This window comes from Corvus cornix, chromosome 5 (genome assembly GCF_000738735.6).
Source record: "Corvus cornix cornix isolate S_Up_H32 chromosome 5, ASM73873v5, whole genome shotgun sequence".
NCBI classification, from domain to species: Eukaryota; Metazoa; Chordata; class Aves; order Passeriformes; family Corvidae; genus Corvus; species Corvus cornix.
In genome coordinates this window covers 29,799,647-29,811,930 of record NC_046335.1, presented here as the reverse complement: position 1 = coordinate 29,811,930, position 12,284 = coordinate 29,799,647, and the positions used below count along the sequence as shown (strand labels likewise).

At 36.9% G+C, this 12,284-nt stretch overlaps 1 protein-coding gene across 4 annotated transcripts in view; it reads left to right on the top strand.

Moving 5' to 3' along the window:
• The window catches only part of DPH6 (diphthamine biosynthesis 6), a 228,043-nt gene extending 215,759 nt beyond the window's left edge, over positions 1 to 12,284 (top strand). For 3 of the 4 annotated variants that reach the window (XR_005601936.1, XR_005601937.1, XR_005601935.1), the window contains 2 exons: positions 10,721 to 10,983; positions 12,209 to 12,284. The gene's annotated coding sequence lies outside the window, so the exon portion shown is untranslated. Of the gene's footprint in view, positions 1 to 1,036; positions 1,126 to 10,720; positions 10,984 to 12,208 lie in introns of those variants that run through there. The other variant, XR_005601938.1, reaches the window with a different exon arrangement.

The window sequence follows — 12,284 nt, the reverse complement described above, 5'->3', positions numbered from 1 at the left end:
TGACTATGGAGTTCAACATTATAATTGTGCTACTCCCAGGTTTTTAATATAATGAGATTACTATAAAAACTCCACCATCAAAACAAACAAACTCTAACATAGCATCATTTTTCAAGTTCCAGTATAGCAGTTTGATATGTGTGAGACATATGTCTTCAGGAGAGAGAACTCATGAGCTCACTGTCAATGAGCACTTTAAAGGAAGACAGGCTGCTGAATTTTGAAAGTGTTTTCTATGCTCACCACAGTTACCTTTTTGTCTATGTGCTGGGCACGAATCCTGAGCAAGGTACAATGCTCTACCTCATTTTCTTCAGCCTTTTGCTCTCATCTCTGGAATCTACACCTTTCAAGTGCAGTTAGCCGATTACACACAGAAAAGGAATTTAATAAATCACATAGGCACACTGTAGAGGATTTTCATGCATTCCTTTCCTATGTAAATGGTCTGTAACTTTTTCATGAATCAGGCCCATAGACTCTTTATTTCACATTTCCATCCTCCTTTCCCTGTAGAATTGCAATTTAAATGATCCTTAAACTTTTGAAGACAATTAAAGGTTAGCTTTGCATATCAGTGACCTACCAGCAATTTCCCCTGTAAAGCTCTGATATATGTACAGCGTTTGATCTACACCTGCCTGATTTCAAGAAGGTAGAAGTGTTTCCATGCTGCTCTGAACTGTAGGTAGGGTTAAAAATTAGACTCAGAAGACACCACTAAATAGCCACCACTTGCTGAAAGCTTCACACAGCTCAACGACACCATTGTGGATTGCCATGATTTTTGACTTAATTTCAGTTTTGAACAACACATAAATTATTAAAAGGGTTTGGACTGCCTTGCTAGAAAGATTTAAAGGATGTTCAGAAAATACTTTTGGTTGGTTATGTGTTCTTTTTCTTACATCAAGCCATAACAGTATTTTGTTAGAAATTGTATAGCCTTTATTTCCAAAAGCAGGAATTGAGACTTACAACTGTGGCAGTCTGTGCAGCCCCCCTCAACCCAAAACTTGTGACTTCTATATTGCAGGAGCCCCATCAGACATGACCTGTGTGGGTTCTTAGAGGAAATGAAGGCTGCCTGACAGCTTGGAATGACCATGTGTGATTTGATCAAAGGTGGAGTAAGTTGTACCAAACTGTGGGGACTCAGCACGTAACTAGATTTCGAGTGAATTGTGAAATATTTGAACAAGATTCTTTTCCTTCCCTTTCAGCCCTTTCCAATTTCCTCCCTCTGGAAAAGCACTTTAATATGTAGAATATAAATTAACAAATCTCGAAAAAAGCTGATACACATTTGAGAAAATATTGTTGCACAGCATGACTGGACAATTTTATTCCATTTGAGACAGATTCAAAAGATGAAAATTACTATAATATTGGAGGATGGAATAGCTCCAAACTCTTTCAGCTTTGTCTGGAACAGACACAGCTTAACTACTATTGTCTTACACAGTGACTAAATATAAATATTATAAAATATTTATAAATAATGAGAGCCAAATTGATCACATTGTGGAGTTTTACTGGAACATGTAATTCCTGTTATTAATCTGGCATTTATAAATTTTTTACTACTGATCACTTAAGACAGTCATCTGTCCATATAGGTTGTCTTATTAAAAAAAATAATAATGAGGCGATGGAAACAGCTTTGTGATTTATTCAAACTCTCTGAGACTGTTTCTGCCAGCATGTATACTGATAAATGTTAGGTTAACTGTTTCTCTGTTTGTTTAACGTTCTCCTGAGGAGGGCTTGATGTGATTTAAGCAGTCTCACATATTTAAAGTACAGCATTAATATCTACGTTGTGGTGAGGAAGACAAGGAAGGGTCACAGGTGGCACAGACACTATTCTCACAGTGGATAGCCTTTGTCTTCCTTTGTAAATGTTTGTTCCCATCACAAAATACTACTGATCTTGAAAATCTCGTTTTAGGAAAATATATTCTGGAAATTACATTCTGCATTGCAAGACTAACAGCCTAATGGGACTTTGTTTAGTTTAGTCTAATACTCTTTTCCACCTTTTTTTTTTGCCTAAGTTTGCATGCAGTTTGGTATACAGCAGCTTTTTCTTAAAAGAAAAAGAAAGCACACATTCACACTTGCATCCTTTCAAGCTATTTTCTAGAATAGTCAGTAATACAGATGTGATGAATCAGACCTGAATTATGATTCCAGTTGCATCCCTGTTTTCCAGAGAGCATTTGGAATTGCTAAAGTAATTCAAAGTCTGAGATTGTTGCCTTATTGTCATGAATATTTGTTATGCCTTGTCTGCATTTGATGGGCATCTGATTAAAATGTAGAAAGCTGAATCCATATGACAGAAAGCCTCATTTTTCTCACTACAGACAGACTGAAAGTAAAGAGAAAGTACTAGAGAAAACCCACTAGATCAAGTAATCCCAGTAAGATTATGCAAAAGTGGTTGGGTTGTTGTTTTTTTTTTTAATCAACCATTATGGAAGAAACACTATCATTGAGCATCAACTATGGAAACCCCAGGCTGTTAGAACTTCATTAAATACTTGGTGAGAAGAGCTGATGGAGACTGCTCTGTGTCCAAGTTTTGATTCACCTGCAATTGCCAAAAAGACCATGCATCAGGCTTCAAGGGAAGTGCTCTCTACAGAAGGACTTAGAAAGTAGATTATCTAAAAGCTGTCAGCTTTCCTTTGGGTGAAATGATAAAGTTGACAACCAGATAGTTTTAGTTTTGGATGAGCTGGCTCTGAGGTTGCAGATGTTACAGAAAATGTAACCTATTCCCTTCTGAATTACCTTTCATTTAATGTAGTGCCTGGTGTGTATAAATGAGATTACTCCTAAGAGATATTAATTCCAAAAACTGGGTCTGCTGTTTATCCATAGATTCAAATAACTTTTGGTCTTTGAGCCCACAGGCTAACTAAAGCTTTCAAAAGGATGTCAGAGATTCAGCATTGCAAGGCTTTTATCACCAGACATATAGCTGCCCTTAGGGCAGTTTCCTGCAATTTCTAAAGTATCACCTGACTACAGAAAAAATCACCTGACTACAGAAGCCAAGATGTTTTTTTTCAGATAATATCCTGAAAAAATTGACAACTTTTGGTCCTTTAATACCTTCAATTTGGGATGCTAGTCACCATCAGCCTCTACTACCTGGATAACTACTGTCCAGTTGTCATTCTCTGGAGTTCAGAATGAAATATTAGGGCAAGTCCAAGTTTTGGCCTATTTTCAGAATCCCTAGAAGGGCCTTATTATTTCTCCTAAAATACTGATTCAATGACTGTTACACACACAAACTAAAGTCCTGATGTCTTTAAGTTAAAAGCCACACTTCTAGAAAATTATTATTATATAACTGAGGGATCTGCCAAAGAAAAACCAGAAAATTTCTGTAATGTTGCCACTGTCATGTTTTCATTAGACACAGTGAAACATTCCTAAAGTGCAAAAACTAAATCTGCTTTCATTGTAATATACTTAATTAGAATATTATGTTATGTCCAACTACACATTGCTTGTAAAGTCTCTTTGCCAAAAGTTCTTTTGAAGTAGAAAGGCAGAGATGACATAACAGAAATAATTGAGTACCTGATGATCCTGTTTACCAAAGCTCTCTGTTCCTCCAGTTTTCACTCTTCCTCACCTGAGCTGGGTGAAACCAACACTTGTCACTTGTAGATTTAACTGCTTTGGACATTTCTGAAAAGGGCATGTTATTGGGGGGTTTATGTCAGTCTTAATTAGCTGTGTTTTCTGCTTTCAGATTTGCTGGTAAGTCTAATCATACCACTGTCAAGATACTGTTCTATTTAACAGGTGCCAAAATGTATTAGGCTGACAACTACTATTGTCACTGAATCCTTTCTGTGTTTTGAAGTAGACAGAGATAATTACTTATTATTATTTCTCAGAACTTTCATGAAGTGGAAGTCCAGATATAAGAAGATGTATTTGGTCTGTGCTTTGCAACCTAGGTCTTACTGGCCAACATGCTGATTTCATACAGTCAGTAACACACTGGGATTCATGGTGACCAACCAGCTGCAGTGATGCAACTACATAAAATAGTGGATCTCAGGAGACACAGAAAAAATTCAAGAGAGGAAAATTAGAAATGGATCCCCAAAGCCATTTCAGGGGTTGCAACCAGATCCAATGAACTATATTAAAAGTGGATCTAGTATAAAGGAATCCAAGGTCTGGACACTCTAAAATTTATCCTGCAATGGCTTAAGCAAGGTTCTCAGCTCCAACATAAACATTTGGGATAGCTTTTTCTCTGAGTCAGACGATGAAGAAAGTTTGCCAGTATGGAAACAAACCAGAAATGCCACACTGAGGGAGGAGAATTTATTTAGCTATTTTCTACCAACTCTGGCAAACAGACAACAAAAGAGCCCTTGATCTTCTTTGGGGATCTATGGACATTTGCCATACCCCTCAATTATACCTTGGAGTTTTTTGTACTTGTCATACTTAAGGAAAAAAGAATCAGCTGAAGAATGCATATTTAGATGGCATTAAATTATTCAATTGGATGCTAACACTTGACAGGATCTCTACAGTTTTAACTACTGAAATAGTAGTTTTCATCTTCTGTCCTTTCTGCATAAGCCACTTCTGAAAATAAGCAAACCACACCTTGTTGTTTGTTCTTGCTGCTCTGTCATCAGCTTCAGCTGGTGGCCTTTGTTTCTTGCATGGGAAGAGATAATAAGCAATGATACCCTCCAGCTTCATTGCTGCTCCTTCTGGAATGCATGATGATTTATACTGACAATACTGTGCCATACAGAGATTTCAATACCACAGCCATTACTACAGTACCCACACTTCTGTCTGCAGTGCATTAAGCAGCATATTCCAATATCTATATATAAGCTTCATCAGTGATGTAGAGCTGGACTGCCTTGTTCGTAGCCTGCTGGTTAGGTGAAATTTGTGAAGGCAATTCAGTTACTGATGTACATCCTTCTCATTGCTCACCCTTTTAAATAAGGATCTAAACGTGGACAGGTTGTCCTGGCAACCTGCTCCAAGGATCAAACAATTCCTCTCCCAGGTACAAACATATGAGGTAATAAGAGATGCTGTGCTGGTCATACATTGAATATATCTTCTGGTGACCATATTCTTTACTTCCTTTTGCAGTCAGCATCTGTAGTTTCTTCAGACAATTTATAACACGTGCTTTCAATATAGGGCAGGGGGCTGTAGGAGTTTTTATGAGTGGGATCAGAGTGCAGTTATTAATTATTTTTGTAGTATTATAAACATACAGAGTTCTGTCTGTTCTTCCTGGGATAGCTAACAATGCAATTTAGACACAATGTAGCACAATGAAATGAATGAAAGTAACAATACATGGGGCAGTTAGAAGAGGGTAAGGACAGAGGTTATAGCATTATAGCTACATGGTTAGGCAGCAAAAGCTAGCATGTAAATTTCCCAAGGTAAATGTATGAGACTAGAAATAAAAAACAAAATAGAATTAAATGAAATAAATAAAATAAATCTATGTCTTTTATATCATGGAATTTAGTAATAATGATAACAGAGGTCTCTGTAGTACACCAAATGAGGTTACCCTTGCTATTAGAATGTCCAATTCAGAAGGAATAAAAGTTAACAACTGATCAAATCAAATTAAAATATAGAATCCCCAGCATACCCTTTCATCATATTTTAATGGCATGTAAAAAGCACATACTTAGATAACCAAGTGAATCTGAGCAAATCTTTATGCACAGATGTCATGGACAAGGACTTACCTCAGCTTTTTACAATATTCTTTTGAAGAGTTGCAAATCTAAAACTAAATTCAAATGTATAATTACTTAGGGATTCTATATCCAGAGAGCAGACTCGGATCATTTGTGAGAGCAAAACCAGTCCAGCATACAAGAAATCTTTGAACTGTACATCCCATTTAAGGGTACACATAAGCATGTATATGAAGAACAATATCCAGCTGAAAAGTCAAATAAAAAGGGGCAGTAAAGCTAACCTTTTCTTGAAGCAATGCCTGAGGGAATCTAAGGGAATTGGCTTTGTGGAATTATGTGGAAGGTGGATTCAAAGTATACTATTATCACTCTAAAATATTCCTCTCTTGTGGAATTAAATTTTGTGAATTCATCTTTATTTCTCTGCAGAAAGAAAAACTATGTAAGTTACTCTCCTCTCCTAGCTTCAAAATCCTGGTGGTTGTTTCTGTCCTCGTTAGGGTGTCTCTGAGTTTTGCTATTAACCTCTAAAGGAGTAAGACTTGCTTATAATACTGCTTCAGGGGCCTCTGAAATTCAGTTGCTAATCCACTTTTATATGTAAATTACATAAATCATTGATTTATATGAAACTGAGGGGAAGGAGAGGCTTGTGTTTTGCTAGGTAGAGAATCAAGACCTATGTAATAGTCAGCTGTAAGAGTTATAAAATTAAAAGAATACAAACCCCTTCAGAATATCAAGAGTATCCAGTTCATCATCATTCTGCAAACTGGTACCTTTACAGGTTTTGGTCTTTTTCTTTTCCATCCCCACTGTTCTTAATAATTCAGTACCGTCTTTCTTTAATCATATTATTAAAGGCAATAGACTGATGATTCATTTTGCTTTCTTTGCTCTCTCAGTGATGTCCATTAATGAAGACTTACTTTTCAGCACCATTGACTCAGTTATCTAAATTATTTATTTGGTTGAGCAGTTCAGTGTATCAAACTTTTTTTCTCAGTGTAGCAACTACTTATAGCTCAGATTAGAGTTTCATATTGATTTTCTCCTGGAAAATGTGTATGAAATGGATTGTGCTTTAAAATGCCAGAAGTGGTAAAAGCACGGCTAAAGAAGGTATAGCTAAAAAGATAACAATAATTCCTCTTGCTGCAGCAGTTTTTACATTTGTTCTTCTTTACATCTTGTATGAGTAAAAGACTTTTGAAAATTGTCATGGTGCTGAAATTCCCATAAAGAAGCTCATTTTCTGCTGGTTAGGGTATTCGCCTAAGGTATCCAAGTCAGATACACATTTTCTGCCTTTTGCACTCAGCACAGAGTATTGGTCCCCGGCCACTCTAAATCAGAAAAACCCCCAGATTTTCATCTCTTCCTCACCCAAAGCCTGTACACTAAATCATCACCTCCAGAAGACTTCGTGTAAATATTCAGATAATGAATACATATTAAGACTATTTATTTCACAGAAAATTTTTGAGATGCTTCACTTGTGTCAATGATGCCCATTACCTTGTTTGTCCTGACTCTAAGGAAACCTAGGTTGCTTGTTGGATATGTTGGTATTGCTCAACTTCATTTTCTCCCAGTTTTTCCCTCTCCTAAGACCATCAAATTCATAATGCCTCCTTCAGTTGCTTTCACAACTGATCCTACCATCCTTCCCTACTCCTATCACGTAATAAAAATATTTTTAAAGAATCAGTTGCTTTCAGTCTTTCATGTAATCCAGTAAGCAGAAGTATTTGTTTCTACACAAATTCCTGAAAAAAAAAGTCTGATAAATTATCTCCATTGTGCTTCATATGACATTGCAAAAAGCTATTTTCTTTGTTATGACCCCATTCATAGACTTCTGCATAATGTTCATATCACTAATTCAAACTCTTCACAGATGAATATTGGCAAACCTGTCACGCCCAAAAAAAGAAAAAAAAACATTTCTGTGAAATAATGTTACTTTGGAGGAACAATATTTTCTTCATCTAAATACAGTAGTTTGGGATGATGGAAAAAGCCTTTGTCTTTCAAAGTCCATGATCATCTGGTGGTTAGATTCCTAGGAATATCTGTACAGTTCTGATAAATTATGTAGGATCTGTGTAAAGCAGTTATCAGAGACAAGGGTGGAAGCTTGATTGAGTACAAAAGAATACAAATTAGTAGAAACTATAAAAGAAAAACGGAAGGCAAAATTTACAATAACATGTGATTAATATTTGGCAGATGGAAAGGAACTTTATTTTCTATTTAGTTTGTTATGGAAATGATACAGAAAAAGCTCTGGATGCAGAAGTATTGGAAAATCCTTGACTTGAGACCTAGTACAACCACCTCTAGCTATGTCTGCAGAATGTGACTTTGGGAGAATTGACAGAGGCCATTGTATTTTCTCCAGATAGCAGGGATGTTTGTTCCTAGGCATGGTGTGACACCAGGCACCATGGTGTTTCAGCACTGCACAAGTAACACCAAATTTTATTTTGAAGCATTTTTTTGATCAAGAAAATATTTGATCTCTCAATTTTTCGGAAATCAAACAGAAGCACAGAGGAAGACTGAAAGTCATATTTTTCTCTGTAGTAAGTAGACCATGAAACTATTTATATGTGGGAGATGAATGATATTTCCCATCAGGGAAACCCCAGGGTAACCCCACCCTTATAAGCAATTACATATGGTAGCAAGACCATCCTTTAAATGACTAATTTGTAATGAAAAAAAAAATATTAGCAAACAGACTGAGAAATGTCACTCAGATCCTTAACGTGTATCTTATTAAAAACTAGATTGGCAATGCTAAGTTTTCAACGTATCCCATTATTGGTCCTTAATTCCAATAACGTAGAGCAGATTCCCTCCTCATTACTGTTGGGTTTTATTGTACAATAGAGGTAACAAATACATTCTTTTCCGTTTGACAGCACAGAAAACCGTACTTATTCTCAAACCCAGTCCAGACCATAAAACCCCAATCTTTCGTATCCTGAAACCTTCAGCACCATTCTGTACTGAAAAAATTGAGGCAGAAAGTGTTTTGAAAATGTTTGACTAATGAATTTAAGTAGCTTTTATTAAATATTTTCTGAACTTAAATGCCTACAGAATACTTGGAAAAAGAGTGTCATTTTTGAAATATCAATTCCATAACTTCTCAATTAGTGAAAGCACTCTAGATAAAATTCCAGGCACTTCTTAGAGTGGATTCCTTTCCAGCCACCTCTTCACAGCACAACAAGCTCCTCTCTACAAAAACTTTTGCCTGAGATGAAAGACTAGACATGATGCTGCTTTTCTGGACTCTTAAATGTTTCAGCAGAAAAAGCAAAGTAGATGAAAAAAGTAACAAAATCTGAGGTAGGAAACACCTTGCAGACATTTACCAGTATTCTGAGTGCAGCCTCATGCCCCTGCTCCAAGGGATTTCTCTGTCTGTTCTCAAGTCGCCACAGACACGGTGCAGCTGCATAATCGTGGTTTAGATTGTTGAGAAAAGAGTTGCATGAGAAAGAACTGTAAGAAGGGGGATGGTTGAACCCTCCCTGCTCAGAAGCTGGTTTCAATTCTCTGCTCTTTCGCTTGACCCCTGCCAAGGGTCCCTGCCCATTCCTGGCCATGTACCCCCATGATCCAGACTTGATCCTGACTCACTGACTTGTTTTCATAGCTTGGAATTGCACTTGTCTCACCACCACAGATTTGTCAGGCAACCCCTGGACTGTTGGCTGACCCTCACTTGGTCATCACCAAACTTGCTGTCCTCTGCTTCAAGTATTATGGGACTGGACCTTTGTTAGTGCAATCACAGCCCTGCACCTGCCTTTGGTCACCCTTGGCTCCTGGCGCCCTTTTCTTTAGAGAGTAGAGAGCATCCTGTTCTTGCTGCTCTCAGTATTTTCAAATGCCATTAGAAATCATAACACACACCCTCAAAAAAATGAGAGAAAAAAATAGAAGACAAATACAGCAATGGATAAAAATCCTTTGCAGGTCACCTTAGGCATTGCTTTTTTGGCAGAAACCAATTTGAGTATTTATAGCCAAGTTAAAACCCATTGAAAGCACAGGTCAAAATGGAAACACTGACCCTTGCCTACTGCAGGGCTAGTGATCATCACCCCTGTCTAAGTACTTGTAAGCTGCTTGCAATAAAAAAACCTCTTAGTTTCAGCCCTCCAAGTGTCAGCCCTCTGTACTGGTTAATATTATCGAGGGAATCCTTGCCTGACAGAAAGTAATTTAGGATCCATTAAATATGATTACTTGGCCTTGAAAATGATGGATATTGAACAGAATTATAGGATCGCTTTACAAAAGAAAGGTCTCTTTTACATCCTTTCTTGTGGGGCATTAAATAAAGTCTGAGAAAACTCCTAAGGGATTTCTGGCATTTATGGGTTACATTTATGAAAAGAAGGATTGATATTCATATTAAAAACCCTAAAACTTTAACAGGGTGATGTGGTAAGCACATGGACAGCTGAGACATGTCTAAAAAGTGAGTGACATGTTCACCAACTGTTTTCATTGCTTCAGTTATACTAGAGATATGAAAAGTGCCTTTAATTTCAGACTAATCTTTCATGAACTCTATTGGAATATTAATCCCAAGCGGTTTCCTAAGTTCCCCATACTTAGCACTATATCTCTGTTTTTAACGGAAGTATTTATGCCAGAGGTTTTCAAAATTCTTAGGTCACTGTTTTCATCAATGTCCTTTACTAGCCATATGTTGAAAGGGAATTTGTATAGAGTTGTATAGAGGCTTGATATGTTTATGCTGCTTTAACCTAACTGAAATCTATTCCTAAGAACATATTTTAGGTACATGTGAGGTTTAGCCTCTTCATTTCTAAATCCTCTGCCTAAAGTTCAAAAATGCAATGAAAATATATGGTTTGATCTTCCTCATAAGTAAAATTTTAAACTTTTAAAATAAAAGTTTTTAATTTTTATTTTTATTTTTCCATGAGAAGGTGGATTGGGTGACTACCCTATGAAGAAATTAGGAAATATGGTCCCCAAAATTAGACAAAAAAAGGTTTCTGGATGGCTCCCCCTGAAAATAAATTCTTCTCAAGAATCAAGGAGAAAAGAGGAAGAAAATAAAAAGAAGATAATAAGGAATAATTTGGTCTTCTGCTGTGATCTTCCTCATCTCATTGTTTCCCCATAAGAAGCTGCCCTGGAAACCACAGCATCCTGAAATCCCAATCCTCACTCTGATTATTCTCTACAGGTAAGGGTTCACCTTACAAACAGAAATTTCAGACACTTTACACCTGAATCTTCCTCATTAACCATAAGGCAGCAAATTCATCATTAAGTCAAAAAGCACATTCATCATCTACTTCATAAACACAACCATAGTTTGGGCACAGCACAAGGCATGGCCCACTGACAAATCTTGGCTTGTGTGCTTTCTGTTTTGAGATTAGGAGGAGGTTTAATATATCTTTGATGTAAGCTTCAAGCCAGTATTGTCAATGAATTCCCTGACAAACTGATTTTTGATTGTAGTGTATATGTTGAGTGTATATTCAGACATTGCAAGACTGTGGATGTGTACTTTGAACCATTCACATACTCTGGCATTTAAATTTTAGTTATTTTTTAAAGTATTAGTATATCCTCTCAGTGGCATTAAATCACCCCTCTGGTTTCTAAACCTGACTGTATGCAGTGCACACTGGAAGAAAGTCCAACCCCTTCCAGAGGCAGCCTTTCTGCTACTTCGTATTATGTGGGATCACTTGTACCTGTGTAAACATGGCACAATATTTTATGGGACTGCAGTGCTTTAATTTATACTGACAACAGCTGCTACATGCGTAGAGCTGGGGAGATCTCGGGAAATCGCTGCTTCAACAGCAAAGTAGGTTAACTCTGAGCTGTTTTCTTTTAACTAGTGAAACAGCAACACTCAGCGGCTTCATGCCTCAGGCACACATCACATACAGACACATGGGTTTAAATTCCAGTTTTGCCAGCTGCAGAGCAGAGCAGTGAAGTGGGATTTTCCACATCCCCTATGAATGCCTTAGCTATTTGTTTGTTCAGGAAGAGGGACAGACTCACTTTCCAGTTTCAATCAGGAAAAACACATGCTTGAAATGAGATAACTTCAGCAAAAAGGGTTGCATTAAAACTGACAGATGGCTCAAAAATAATAGTTTTAGTGAATGAGTATTTTCTAATAAAAAGGTGGTTTCATCCAGCAGTTCTTGACCAGTTCCACTAATGTAAGCTTTGCACAAATTTTGGTGACTTTATAATATGTAAGAAAATGTAACTAAATTTATACAAAAACATTTCCTGATGGTAGCATTATAGTTTCACAATCTTCAGCATGCAAATGAATGCAGTACTTAACCTCCTCTCCCTTTTTGAAAGGATTTATGATTGCATATCTGGGAATATTTAAAAACATACGCAGTTTCTTTCTGTTTATTTTTTCTTTTCAGTACGTAAGTGGAACCCTGCTGGAGATAATGCTACCTGAAAAGTTCTATCAGCCAAGTATAGAAGGAGATGCAGAGG